General features: G+C 38.0%; 1 protein-coding gene across 2 annotated transcripts in view; it reads right to left on the reverse strand.

Annotated features, from left to right (window-relative positions):
* cdh5 (cadherin 5) overlaps positions 1–2,862 on the reverse strand; it is a 36,342-nt gene extending 33,480 nt beyond the window's left edge. The window contains exon 1 of one of the 2 annotated variants that reach the window (XM_042010254.1): positions 2,536–2,862. The gene's annotated coding sequence lies outside the window, so the exon portion shown is untranslated. Of the gene's footprint in view, positions 1–2,005 lie in introns of both variants that reach the window. The other variant, XM_042010253.1, reaches the window with a different exon arrangement.
* Between the last annotated feature and the right edge of the window lie 10,541 nt (positions 2,863–13,403).

Raw genomic sequence — 13,403 nt, forward strand, 5'->3', positions numbered from 1 at the left:
TTTGCAGAGATTTTGCTGTTCAATCACAGAGCAGCAATCCTCTAACAATCCATTTGCCAGCAAGTCACATCACAACTCTCTCTCTCTCTCTCACACACACACACACACACACACAGATACATAGCCACAAAGACTATCCTCACTGATGAAGTTAACAAGTCAAATCAGATGAATCAGATTTAAATACAGTTATGAATAATGGTGGGCAACTCCAAATCTGACTGAAAAACAATCATTTGAAAACAATGTATTGACTCATATGTTCACTTTGACTTAGCTCAGATATGAACACTGCAAGTCTCTGCTGAGGGCAAAAAAAACATCACTTATTCCAATTTAACCTGGCAGGAAAGCTGGAGCCTATCCCAGCAATTAGCAGGCTTGAACCAGGGTAAACCTGTACAGATCGCCAGGTTGTTAGGTGTCCAAACATTCTAAGTAAATAGGACCTGTTCATTTAAAGATAATCTAAATAACCAAAAAAAAAATAATCGAAATAAGACTTAAGTCAGCTTTCTCTTCTAAAAAAATCCAAGCTCTGTTTACACCTCCAGCTCTAAGCAACCCACCATGAGCAGAAAAGGTTTTATTTATTCTCTTGTGATTGCTTATCCCTAAAAACCCATTTGAAAATAATTGTTAAAAAATAGCAAACATTCCAATACAAGATTAAATGTTGTGTACTATGTTAAATGGAAAATACAACTCACTTTGTAAGAGTAAAACCTTAACTGGGTCTTTCAGCGGTAATCAGTGACTTCGGCTGAACTAACATCGTCACAGCTTGACAGCTTGTCAACCTCACTGACATATATCTGAACGAATGAATGCCTCTAATCATGAATCTTGTGTTTGTATTGTGTGTGTGTGTGTGTGTGTACGGGTGTGTCTGTGCGTGGGATTGCAAGTGTGTGGGAGGAAGGTTGAAGCCTCCCAGATGGCACCCAAAGGATTTTCCCTGATAGTTCCCTCTTCAGGAATTAGACCACTGGGTTTAGTTGCATCAACGGCTTTTGAAGTAACAACAAAATCAAATCACTTCCATCACTCTGGACTTGTCGGTCCAGACTCGCAAAAAAAAAAAAAAAAAAAATCAAAGAGGAAATTACAGGGTAAATATAACACACACACACACATACATACATTTACCTATTTAGAAATGAATAAAATCCAGGACAAGTACATGTCAAACTGCAGCTTCAGAATATACCAAAATAATTTCTCAAATAGTCTTCTTGTGTTTTTCTTGCTTTTGATTCAGAAAGGGGTGCTAAATTAGGTCTCTAACACATTGTATATGTATATCTGGGAAGTCTTCAGCTGACAAAATGACAGCACTCAACTGACAAGTTCTTCCCTACTTTTTAATATTAGATGTACATCATCAATACTTCATAGCTAAACCAACTTGAGCTTGACAGCTGTGATGACTTTTTTCCCCCCAGTGTGGAGCTCTTTAAAAATAAACACCTGAGGTCCTCCTGGTGGATTTAGTTAAATTTTTTCTTGCTGTGTCTACAGATTGTCCTGTACCATCTTAATGGCCACAGCCGTCTGTCTCCAGGAATGACACTCCACCCTCAGGAGATGGGGGCCAGGACTCAATTACAGCATTCAAATCTACACCGAGCTGTCCGAGATCATTGGCCTAACATATGTGAACAGTGACAGGGGCCGACAGCCTGTCCTTAAAGGGGTTATCACCATCATTTCAAGTTATTTCTGTGCCTTCTTTGAGACAGCTATACCAGTATTCATTAGTATTTCACCCCGGAGTGAATGGGAAAGTAGCCTGGGGCGTTTTCAAGGGATCTGGGTTACATTTTTTTGGCAGCGCTGCGGTACACAGCTTTTCAATCAGAGGGAAATGTATATTCACAGTCCCATTTGCTGAACACGAAAGCTCTAGATGTGGTGTCTGGCACCAGCTCACATGCACTCACATGAAACGCTTGAGCAATAAGGGTTTTTTTCTCCCCAACTAAAACAGAAAGAGAAAACTTACCAAACAAAAAGAAGGTTAAGTAGAACTTCTAGTCAGATCAGATCCAAATTTTTCCAGGTGTGCACTTGCTCTCTCAAATTGTAGTCTTTGCTTTAGGTTTTGGTGAGCTCAACAGAGGCTGAAACCACCGACTGATTCTACAATCCTCACTTGTGCTGCTTGTTATCTTTTTTTTTCCAATGTAGAAAAAGGAAGCAGGAGTTGTACAAGAGATTTGGCCCTTAGTTTGATTTTCCAGTACAAATCATTTTCTGGATTGTCAGCCAGATAGGAAAGTCTGAAATGATGAAAACTATGTCGATCCCTCTTGAATGAGACGGTACGCCAAAGATGGATCTCCAAAAACAAATTGAGACACTCTCAAAGAATCTCAGCAGCTATTTGCTGTGATGTAGCTCTAATTTTAAAAGTTTCTTCCTCTGGGAGGTTTTACTCAAGCAGGTAAAAACTTGACTTACTCCAAAAGAAGAGTTTTTACCCCAAAATGTCTTTATCGCCTTGACTCCCTCCTCAGGTTGTTGAGGTTTTACCCCAGGTGTGAATCCAACAGGTTCTGAGTCTTTCTTGCTCGCTTTCTTCCTGTTGCCTCTGATGTGGTTTTCTCATGAATACTGTTCAACCACAGCTGTCCGATTGCAGTCCTCTCTCACACACGGGTCACTGCCCACTTCCTCTTCCTGTTATTGTGGTTAGTCTTCTTTGCCGGTGCTCCCTGCTACTGCTCCTCTTCCTGTCCAAAAAGAGATGGCTACATGGATAGGTGTGGGATTGGCAGAAAGAGAAAGAAAAGAAAACAGCAGAGATGCAGAGGGAGAGCGCATATGTCAGAACAGCTCAAAGAAGCTCGGAGAGGCAGAGAAAGCAGCCGGCTCATGCTCATGAAGCAGATGGAGTGAATGTGTGAGGGAGGAAAGAAGAGGGAGGGTGATGGAGAGTAAGGTGAGAGAGGCGTTACTCCTCACTCCGTCTCAGAGAGAGGGAGCGAGATGGAGAGATGGGGGGGGGGGTTATTATTCATTTGTGTGAGATAAGGATTAAGTTAAACAGGTTACTGAGGATAATCCTCAGAGATTTCCCCACATGAAGCTAGTAAAATTTTTAGAGAGCTGACTTTGACTTTTGTGTGTGTGTGTAAGTGTATCTGAAAAAGAGATCTTGTCTAAGCTGGTAAATGAGATGAACGACATGCCACACACACACACAGACACACGCTTCTATTTAGCCCCCCTTTTTTTCTCTTCGGGGGGGAGATTTTCGTCAGTAATTTAGCGAATTGCACAGGAAAGCCAGCTGTGTGTTTTTACATGACGTCTCTCCTGTGGCAACAGCAGTCCGGTCTTTCTTTTTTTTTTTTTTGTAACTCCCCTCTTCTCTGGCTGTCTTTGTTGTCATTTACTCATTCTCATGTGAATTAAACAATTCTGGTCAGTTTCACTCTGCAACAAAACAAACATCAACATTTATTCTGAATCTGATTCGTCATGAAGGCTGAGTATGAATAGACTATTACTCAGTTTTAAATGAGACAGCAAATATATGTTGATGTTATATATATATATATTAAATATATATAACATCAAAGGCTGGTGGTGGGATTTAGGTTACCAACACGACTAAACTAACCAAAGGTGAGAGTGCCATTCTCTCAAAAAATGCAATTGTCTGCAGTGTGAATGTCGTATTTAAGCTCTTTCCCTCTTCATCATAAGGATGGAGGATAAAATTACTGGTGCCAGGATAATTAATACATCCTGCTTGTACCATTTTGAAAATGTTACGACACCTTTTCCTTTGAGACTATCACTCTTCTACTCTATTGAATGTTTTTGTCTCCCTGGTGAACCACACTTTTTAAGTGTCTTCTTGTTGCTGACAAAGAAGTAACATCTAACTTCAGGGAAAATCTTTCACCCTCCTCTCACCTTGAGGGGGTTGAAAGATTTTCCTGTCTGAAAATGGGTATGTATGTGTGAGGGTGTGTAAAACAGCCTTTTCAGGCAGATAAGAGACTCCTGGATGACAGTTGCCCACCAGAGAGAAATAAAAGGCTAAAAGACGGCAACTAAAAACTGATCTTATCTTCAAATCTATAACTCCCTTTTTCCATCTCAATATTTGATCATTAATATTATGTGATTCATAAATTATTTAAAATATGTTTTATATGTCATTTTTAATTAGCCTAAAGCACTAAGATTGTTTACAAATCACCTTACAACTGGATAAATCTGAATTGAAATGAGCAGGAACCTTGATTTGTGACATGTCTCTGTGTGCCAAGAAGAAACAAAGAGTGTGTCCTCATGCTGGCTGTCTGTTTTCCTATTGCAACAAGTACAAGAGTGACAGTTGTCTCTTTAACAAACAAACAAAATGTCACATGTATGATGGAAACACTTTTGTTTACACATAGCTTTCCCTGTACCCATTTGTGTCTCCCTGTCTTTCTCTTTTCAAATTTCCTCATGCTCTTGGCCTACTTTCCTATAAAACTCTTTGACTCTAAAAATTGCATCTGCGTTCCACTCTGGACATGTAAGGAAATGGGCAATATTCCCCCACTGGTGGTTTGACTGGAAGAAGACTACATGAGCAGAACATCGAGAACCGGAGGAATGAAAGTGAAGAAAGCGAATGAGAGATGGGAAAATGTTTACCATGACAGATCTTTTTAAATAGTGTCTATCCGCCTAGAGGGTCCCCTTTCGTCATTAACAACTACAATGCTTTACTTATAAACATTCTCAGAGAGCATGCCATATAGCATGAAATAAATCACCACTGGAAATGGTGCTGAAAAGTGGGTCACATGGTTAAAAGGCTCTGTTAGTCGATTCATGTTGCTCTGTAAATTCTGCAATATTTAAAACAAGTAATGCGACTGCTAATACGAGAAAGCAAATCCCAGCTCTCTGTGTGTCAGTGATGCTCATGACTTTACTGGTATTTTGACTTTCTAGGCTTTGTTCACATTGGAAACTATGGTGACATGGGTTATATCAGTTAACGACAATAAAATTATTTTGGTTTTCAGGTGTTATCCTTTTGTTGTTTGTACAAAAGTGACTTGTGAAAAAGTTAAATTTAACTTGTTAGTGGTAAGATGCAAGCTTTTTAGTTTAATTTCTAAGAGACATTCCCCACAAATTACTTTTTTAAAATGTGTACTTTAAATAAAAAAAAAATAATAATAATAAGGGTTCAGTTATGACTAGGTTTATACTTTTGCTTCACAAATTAAAGTAATAAATTCTGCTGGTATGTGCTCAGATGCCAAACATCTCCAATAGCTCCAATATAACTAATCAAATAATGGAAAGATGGTAACAATATGGAATTCAGTAGTTCTTAATGGCATGAAATGGATACCCAGGGTCACTTATCAAAGCAGAAGGCAACTTTTAGTGAATATTTTTAATGTGTCACACAATCATCTTCTAGTTGAGGTCCAAAAGTGAAATTATGAAACTGAAATTTATTCTCATCAAGATTTTTATGACTCAGGTTTCAGGGTTTCTTCATGCATGAATGAGTTTTTGTGTTCCAGCAAATCAGAGGGTATATTTGAGGCATGCTTTTAGTTTTCTTCATCTGTTGCTGCACTTATTTATTTGTGTGTGTTTTATTCCATGTAGATTTTCACGGGAGGATTTTGGAAGAGAAATTTTGCAGATGGGCAACAGAAGAACCGAGAAAAAGTTTTTGTGTATCCCATCTGCATCTCTTTCTACTGAGTATGTGAGGCTTCAAGGTAAATGCACTCTCTGATTACCTTTTATGAAACTTGTTTCTTTTTTTATATTAGTTTTACTTTCTTGTTGTACTTTAGACTTTTGGAGCAGTTGTCTGCTATATTCAGCCTCTAATCACACTTGCTGGTTCGCAACCTTTCATCACAACAGATTTCATTCCAGACATTGTTAACTGCAGGTACCTAACAGGATGTGTATAAAAGAGGAACTGACAGCAGCTGAACATATGTCCATCCAGGAAACTGGTGAAATGTCTAATTATCACCTAAAAGAAAAGTTAAATTATTTACCAACCTCTTTGTTAAAAACCATGACAAAGTTTTGCTGTATTTGAACATTTTCCACGGTTCAGGGAGCAGTTTTAGCAGCAAATAATCTTCTGTTTTGTGGAGGCTGCTGGATATTTCTTCTTTATATTTCCTTTTGCCTTTTGTCAATTAAGAAAATCAAGCCATTATTTCTGTATTTAAAATCTAACATTTCTCAAAGTAACACATTTTAATCTAAAGAGATCGATTGGAATTCTTGGAGCTGAAATGCGTCTTTCTTGCTGCAGTTTGGCCACTGCTTGCATCATAACCTGCAATATTTGGGGACACAAATAAAATGCACCAGCAAGACGGGGGTAACAACCAGTGTAGTGAAGCACAATAAATGTCTTTTGACAAAAGTACAACAATAAAACAGAAAGAATTTTGAATTAAGCTGCGAGAAAAGGCACCAACACATGTCCTTAGTGGATAGTTTTTTATCCAAAGCCATGCTAGCATGTGCTGTTTGCCCATAAGATCAATTATAAAGGGACATAAAACATGAAAATAAAATTCTGTAAATCAATGAAGAAATGTTAAATATATACGGATAAAAAAAACAAGGGTGGAAATTATCTGGTCATGAAAAGATGGAAAAAAAAAATTATTTGATCCAGCTGGAAGAATCCAAGGTTATACTTTTACTTTTCGGGAGCTGGCTGTGTAGATAAAGGTTAATAAATGCTCTGCTAAATCTTGCATTAAATAAAAGAGGTGGTTATACCTTTCTATACAAGCTCACCTGCATGCTGAAGAGCAAAGCTTCAATGCTAATTACCGCACAGGCTGATCTCTAAATAAATTTGATGTGTATTTTTAGTCATGATTCATTAGTTTCGCTGCTTGATAATTGTTAATCACCGAAGCACCACAAGAAGGGTGTTAGAAAAGCATAATGTAAATTTCAGCATAGTGATCAAAATGTGTTCTATAGGCTCCTTCGGTGTGTTTTTGCATCACAGGCACCACTCATTTTGACTGAAATGCTGTATATTACCTCATTCTTAGCAACTGTTTTTGGGTCAAACATACAGGGATTATCTATCTAATTTAACGTGGATACTTGAGCAGATAAATTGAAATATTCAATATTATTTCTGTGATTAGATGAGCTATCATTTTGTTAAGCCTGTATTCCTGGCTTAGCTTCCCTGATCTTAGTGGCCTAAATTGCTAACATATGCACTGATTTCCACTAGGCGCCATAGTGTGTAACGTACTATACTCAAGGGCAAAAGATACCATTAGCTGCCTCTCCGTCTGAAGCGAAAGGAAGAAAGAAAGTTATGAAGGTCCTCTCATCAGTCAATCTACATTAAAATAAGATTAAACAATACAATTAAACAATATTTCTTGTCTCTGGTAACAAATTTAGCAACTTTAAGATGCATTGGTGGTTGAGCTGGTTGAGATGCATAATGGATAATCATCAAACAATAATCTGCTGTCTGTCAAAACAGCTATGATGTTATTAGGAGGCTCCAGGAACTTTCAAAAACAAGAATGTAAAGAGTGATTTAATCAGCTTCAGCAAATCATTTTCTTTTCATTTGTTAACTACTTGGGGCATCAAAAAGAGTTTCTTATTCAACAGGTATGCATCTAAAACCTTTTAAAAACTGTCGTGGTGGGCGTGGCTCCGGTTTAGCTGTAGGGAGGAGGAGTGCTAGGGTTCAGGGAGCAGCAGGTGAGGCAGATTGGCCCAGCTGTACTGCATAAATAATCATGATCTGTCTTTATCTGCAGTGGTGTGCTGAGGCCCCAGTAGGTGATGCAGAGCTGAAAGTAGACAGCCAGGCTAGTCGTCCTGGTCTTCCTCACACACATATGAACCAAAACCACACTGTGCTGTTGCTGTGGCGGGTGCAACACTGCTACAAGAACATAAAGTCTCTTCACATGTTACAGGAATAGGAATATTAACATTTATTTAGAGAGGGTAAAAATCCAATATTTACACCCATGCTGGCTTTGGTCGGAATTTTACTGGATCCTGAAGGAAAACACTTCCACATACATCCTAGGAAATATGTGGATTTCTATCTGTTAAACGCTCTGCTATGTTTACATATCAGTGTCAGTATAAAAATTTCAGAGATGCTGTAAGCTTCATGCCCAGACATCTAACATGTTTGAAAATAGGTCACATTTTTGCAACAGATATTTTCAGACTTTTAAATTTGCAATCTTTAATCTTAGTTATGCCTGAATTACATTTCATTGCACTGGTGTATGTGTTTGTCTACAGTAGCAGCTTTCTACTGTGCTTAAATTTAATGATGCAATCATTTATGGGCTGTGTGACGAGGAAACATGAAACATTTTAAAAACATTTTACTAACATGTATATGTAAATCCTTACATCATTTGTTTTACATTGCTCCTTTTCCTCCTCAGCCACCTTTTTATTACCTCCCACCCCATTTTCTCTTTCTCTCTATCCATGTCACCCTTGGGCGATATTTCACATTACTATGAACATCAGTCACAGGGGCTCTAGATAAATGCACCTCATACCTCTTTGAATGCACTCACACGTTTATTAGCACACACATACACAGGGCATGTTGAAATCAGTCATGCATGATGACAGATCCTAATAGCTGTTACTTGTCTACACACATGCGGAAAACTCAAATACAGTAGAGGACCGCATGTTCTGGAATACACACACAGATCATTGTGGTATGTATGAATGCACGTGCACACACACAGATTAATGCACGCATACACACACACACACACACACACAATGTACCGTGTGTGTGTGTGTGTGTGCTTACCCTGAGCCGAGTAATGTTGACAGCGACCCTGCTATTTTTAAAGGGCACACTTCACAAGATATCATCTCCTCATCATTTGTCCTCAGGGATCTTTGTCTATTTACACAACACACACACACACACACACAAATGTAAGTAAGCATGATAAAGTCAGACTGAAGTACTAACACACATGAGCACAGTAGGGGTTAATGTCCTAACATATATCTCTCTGGATCTGTGTCACAACCACTTATGCTGGCAAAAACTGAAATGATGTTTTTGCAACCAAAGTCAAGGGAGAGGTTGTTTCATTGTTTATCACCACTCAATTTCCACCGTGGCTCCAAAGTCCACTGGATTAGTCAGGATTTGACTTTAAACTTAACATCTTTTAACCACAGAACAGAAAATAGGGTTTTTGGTAAAACAGCGTCATAAACTTGTGTTTTACATTAATAATTGCTGGAACAGCCATTGTGGCAGCAAAGATATCAAATCCATTTTGATGTTTTGTGATGATGAATAGCAGCAACAGAAATATTAAACTTTAATACTTAAATTTCATATGTTATGACCTGCACAGCTTTTTGTGGAAACCCGAAATTGGCCTCAAAACATCATAAACTTTTAGAGCTCAGATGTTCAGCTGACCGTGAACATAATAGAAAGCTTGACAGTTCTAATTTTTAGACACTGAGAAAAACACTAACTTATACATGTGCAGCTGAGTCTGACCTGTTATAAATGGTTGAGATGAAGCGGGACACCCACAGTTTGCCTGAGGCAGCCAGACAGATGAGTTTAACTCCTCTGTTTGGCTTTTCTTTGGGTTTCAATAGGCAGCAAGTCAAAGATCCTGTTACTGTGGAGGTCAAAGGCATTTTTCCACAACTAAAGCCTAGTACACACATAAAGATTATAGGGCTGTTTTTGTACTGATTTTGTACCTCCCCAACCAAGGACGGCAACACCTGATTATCTTGAGTCTTATAAGATTTTTCTGTACAATTACCATTTGGTCTGAGGTGTGTTATGAGATTTATCAGATTTGTCCGGATAATCAGATTTGAAATGGGTCGTAGCCGCGAATCGGAAATGTTGAACATGTTCAGTATTTATGACCCAATTTCTTCATATGTGTGAGGAAAGCCGATGATTCATGAATTGTGACTGTGGATGGTGATGTGACACGGAATGTGGCCAATCAGAGAGCTAGCTGACTAGGGAATAGGAAGGATATAAAGTCCGTGTTCACTCTGTCTCCTGTCATTTTTTTTTCAGTTCTGGCTTTTTCTGTTAACAATAGTCCCAAGACCCCCATCATTACCTCGTCCTATATATCCCCTTCCATGCTGGGTGTTCTTCTTCGTTTTTGTTCGATGACGTTTGGTCACGTGAGATGCCCGGCTTGGAGGACTAGATTGTAGATCAGTTGCAGGACATAATTTTTAGCAGGCTAGGTTAAAAAAAATTCAGTTCAACATATCCATTACATATTTTGTGTGGCGACTGAACCGTGTGATTCCACACATAAGTCCCTGATGACAAGACAACAAAACAGTGAGGCACAAAGTGATAATTCCTTCTTGTGTGTAAAAACATTTACAGTATTTTTGTTCAAAGCATGCTGAGAATGCCTCCCTTTAAATCCTCATTGATTGCTTTTTTTGTGTCAGTATCAAAGCCGTATCTATTTTGATATTTCTATAAAGTCAAGGAGTGATTGGAAAATAATATAGCTCAGCAGAAAAGAACATGAGTGTGCACATTAAGACAAAATTTCATAGCTTTAGAGGGATCCTCTGAAATCTGAAATTGTCATTTTTGAAGCCTATTTAAATTTTAATAACAGTATTATCACGAGAGAATCCAACTATTGACCAATCATTTGTAACAAATATTTTCTGACTTTGTATTGGTGAGATATGCAGAAGTAAATTTAATGGAAATCTAGTCACTCAACAAAAGGTTTTGAGCCAAAACACAGGAACATTCAATGGTTGCAATAGTTGCACAATGCTATATTGACACTGGAAAGGTTCTATTTTAAAGTATAAAAACAAAGAAAATGACATGTACCACATTTCCTGCCTGGCTCTCTATTTTAAAGGTAAATGCTGATTCAAGCTTCTATTTTCAGAGACCAGCCAATGTAGAAAAATAGAAGGGAAATATGATGGAGGTAAGGGAGGTGAAAAGGGTTCGGAGGCACTTAAGGATAAAGTGAATATTCTCATGCACAGATGCACACGCTTACAAGAATCCATATGCAACATCCCCATTAAAATCCCAAGATAACGACCTACAAATTTCTCCCTAACAGACTCTCCTCCCAGCTGCCTTGTCTTGTTTCACTTCGTCTCTTCTTGTATCTCCTACCTGTCTATCTCTTATTGCTGCTGTCTTTCATCACACCCTCCGCTCTGTGGCCAAAACCTGACAGAGGTTGAATCGGTGATGAGATGTCTGAGGGGGGATTTCTGTGTGCATATCTGAGAAAAAAGGCATGCATTTGCACATATGTGCATTTCATTTCTTCTTTATTGTAGAGACAGCATGTTGTTTTATGCGCTCTACCCAGTTCTCAATTCAGTATTTCATTCGTCTGAAAGTGAGAAAGAGGCACATTAGAAAATGTGTGTGCATGTGTTTGTGTGTGTTTCTTTCAGGATGCTAACTAGTATATGCTAAATAATGCATTGCTCTGCCGAATGCCTCTCCTCCCTGACAACATCCTGATTAGTGATTCGGGGTTTGAAAATGTTAAGGCTTTTAACGCAGTCACTCCTCATTCACATCAAACTGTCCAAAATAGCGGGACAGAAGAGCCTCACACATATAGTATTCACTTACATGGACAGCTGGAAAACTGGACAGACAGATTTGCATTAAATCACACACTGGCAAACAGGCACAATAATGCATGCATAACCCTTTCAAACAAAAAAAACAACTCTATAATGCACACATGTTGACATGCAGATGGGTAAATAAGGGGTTAGAAGAGCAGGACTTATGTATTATTGATTTATTATTGCTACTACAGTCTGTACTCTTGAATCATATGGTCTATTGTTTTCCACTCCATGTTTCTATCCTGATATTTTCCACTTTCAGTAGTATTTAAAACAAACAAGACCTATCTAATAAAATGCAGATTAATTTTGGTGACAGTTCTTTAGAATTTTTAAGGCAATACAGAGATTGGAAAAACTTTATTCCTGCGTAACTTTCCTACCAAATTTCTGAAGCATTTTAAGTCTCAGGTATCTTCTTATAAGATAATCTATGGACAAGATGAGAAGGAGATGGAAACTGACCTTTTTAGAACTAAGTATCTGTTTCTGTGAGTCATCTTGTGAATTTTTACAACTAAAATCATTGTCAACAAATTAGAAAAGCACAAGTTTATTAAAAATTTATTATTATTTTTTTTTTTTTTACTAAAGTGAGATAGCATTCATGTTTAACGTACTTGCCATATTCCTGCCAGTACTTTTGTCTCAATCAAAGAGGTTCAGAAATTCTTCATTTTGCACTTGTGAGCAGCACAGTTCAACACTTTGTTTACAGGCAAAGTGAGTGATGTTTGACTTAAAATGAGGAAACAGACAACCAGCTCACATAGTCGCACAGAGCATTAAAATGCAGAACCGTGAAACTGGCACACATTTTGTTTTCCCTTGTTTGAATTTTTGGTGGTACTCAGAAAACAAGGTGAAAAGAATGAGTTCCCATTTATAAAGGAAAAAAGTGGCAGAGAAAGACTTTATCTTTTCAAATGACTGAATTCAAATGAACTCACAGTGCGAAAGAAAATGTGCTCAGTATAAACTGCCTGAGGCAGAAAGGGAGAAATAAACATGCTGTGCACGCTTCCTTTTGTTATTCCTCCTGCATTTTGGTTAGAAAATGAAGGAATCTGTTTGCTATTTAATATTTACACAGAAAATATATTATAAGGTATGTTTTTGTTGCCTTTTATTGGTTTGGCTTTTTTATTATTTATATCCACCCTATATTTGATACATAATAAATGTTTACTCTTCTTTTATATTCATGATGTATTGTGTTCCCTTCTAATCTTCTGCTTTAGTGGCATTCTTATTTATTTATTTATTCTTTTTAATCATTTTGCCTCAGGTACAGAAATATTGTAGTTTTCTAGAAGCCATATTCTGCTGATCACTGTACGTCCCTGTGGATTTACATGACCACTAAATGTATTAAAAGATAAAAATGTCACATAAATGTAATGTAATTTTTCAAGGTCAGCAGACTGTGATTTTTGTTGACATGTAGTCATCCAGCTGTGATACAGAGAGCATCGAGGTTAAAATATTTTGATGTTTCCAGTAGGTGATTGCTCTCTCTCTCGCTCTCCTTCTCTCTCTGATGATGCAACCTCTCATCACTCCTTGCCAAACGGTGTTAACTAGTGCCAGACTCTAGGACTGCCTCTCTTGTGCCTTTGTGTGTGTGTGTGTGTATGTGTGCGTATGTGTGTTTCCTCCTTTATTGGTGTTTTTCCCCTCCGTGTGATTCAAATGCCCTCCCTAGAAGCGCACAG

Source organism: Melanotaenia boesemani, chromosome 16 (genome assembly GCF_017639745.1).
Source record: "Melanotaenia boesemani isolate fMelBoe1 chromosome 16, fMelBoe1.pri, whole genome shotgun sequence".
Lineage (NCBI taxonomy): Eukaryota > Metazoa > Chordata > Actinopteri > Atheriniformes > Melanotaeniidae > Melanotaenia > Melanotaenia boesemani.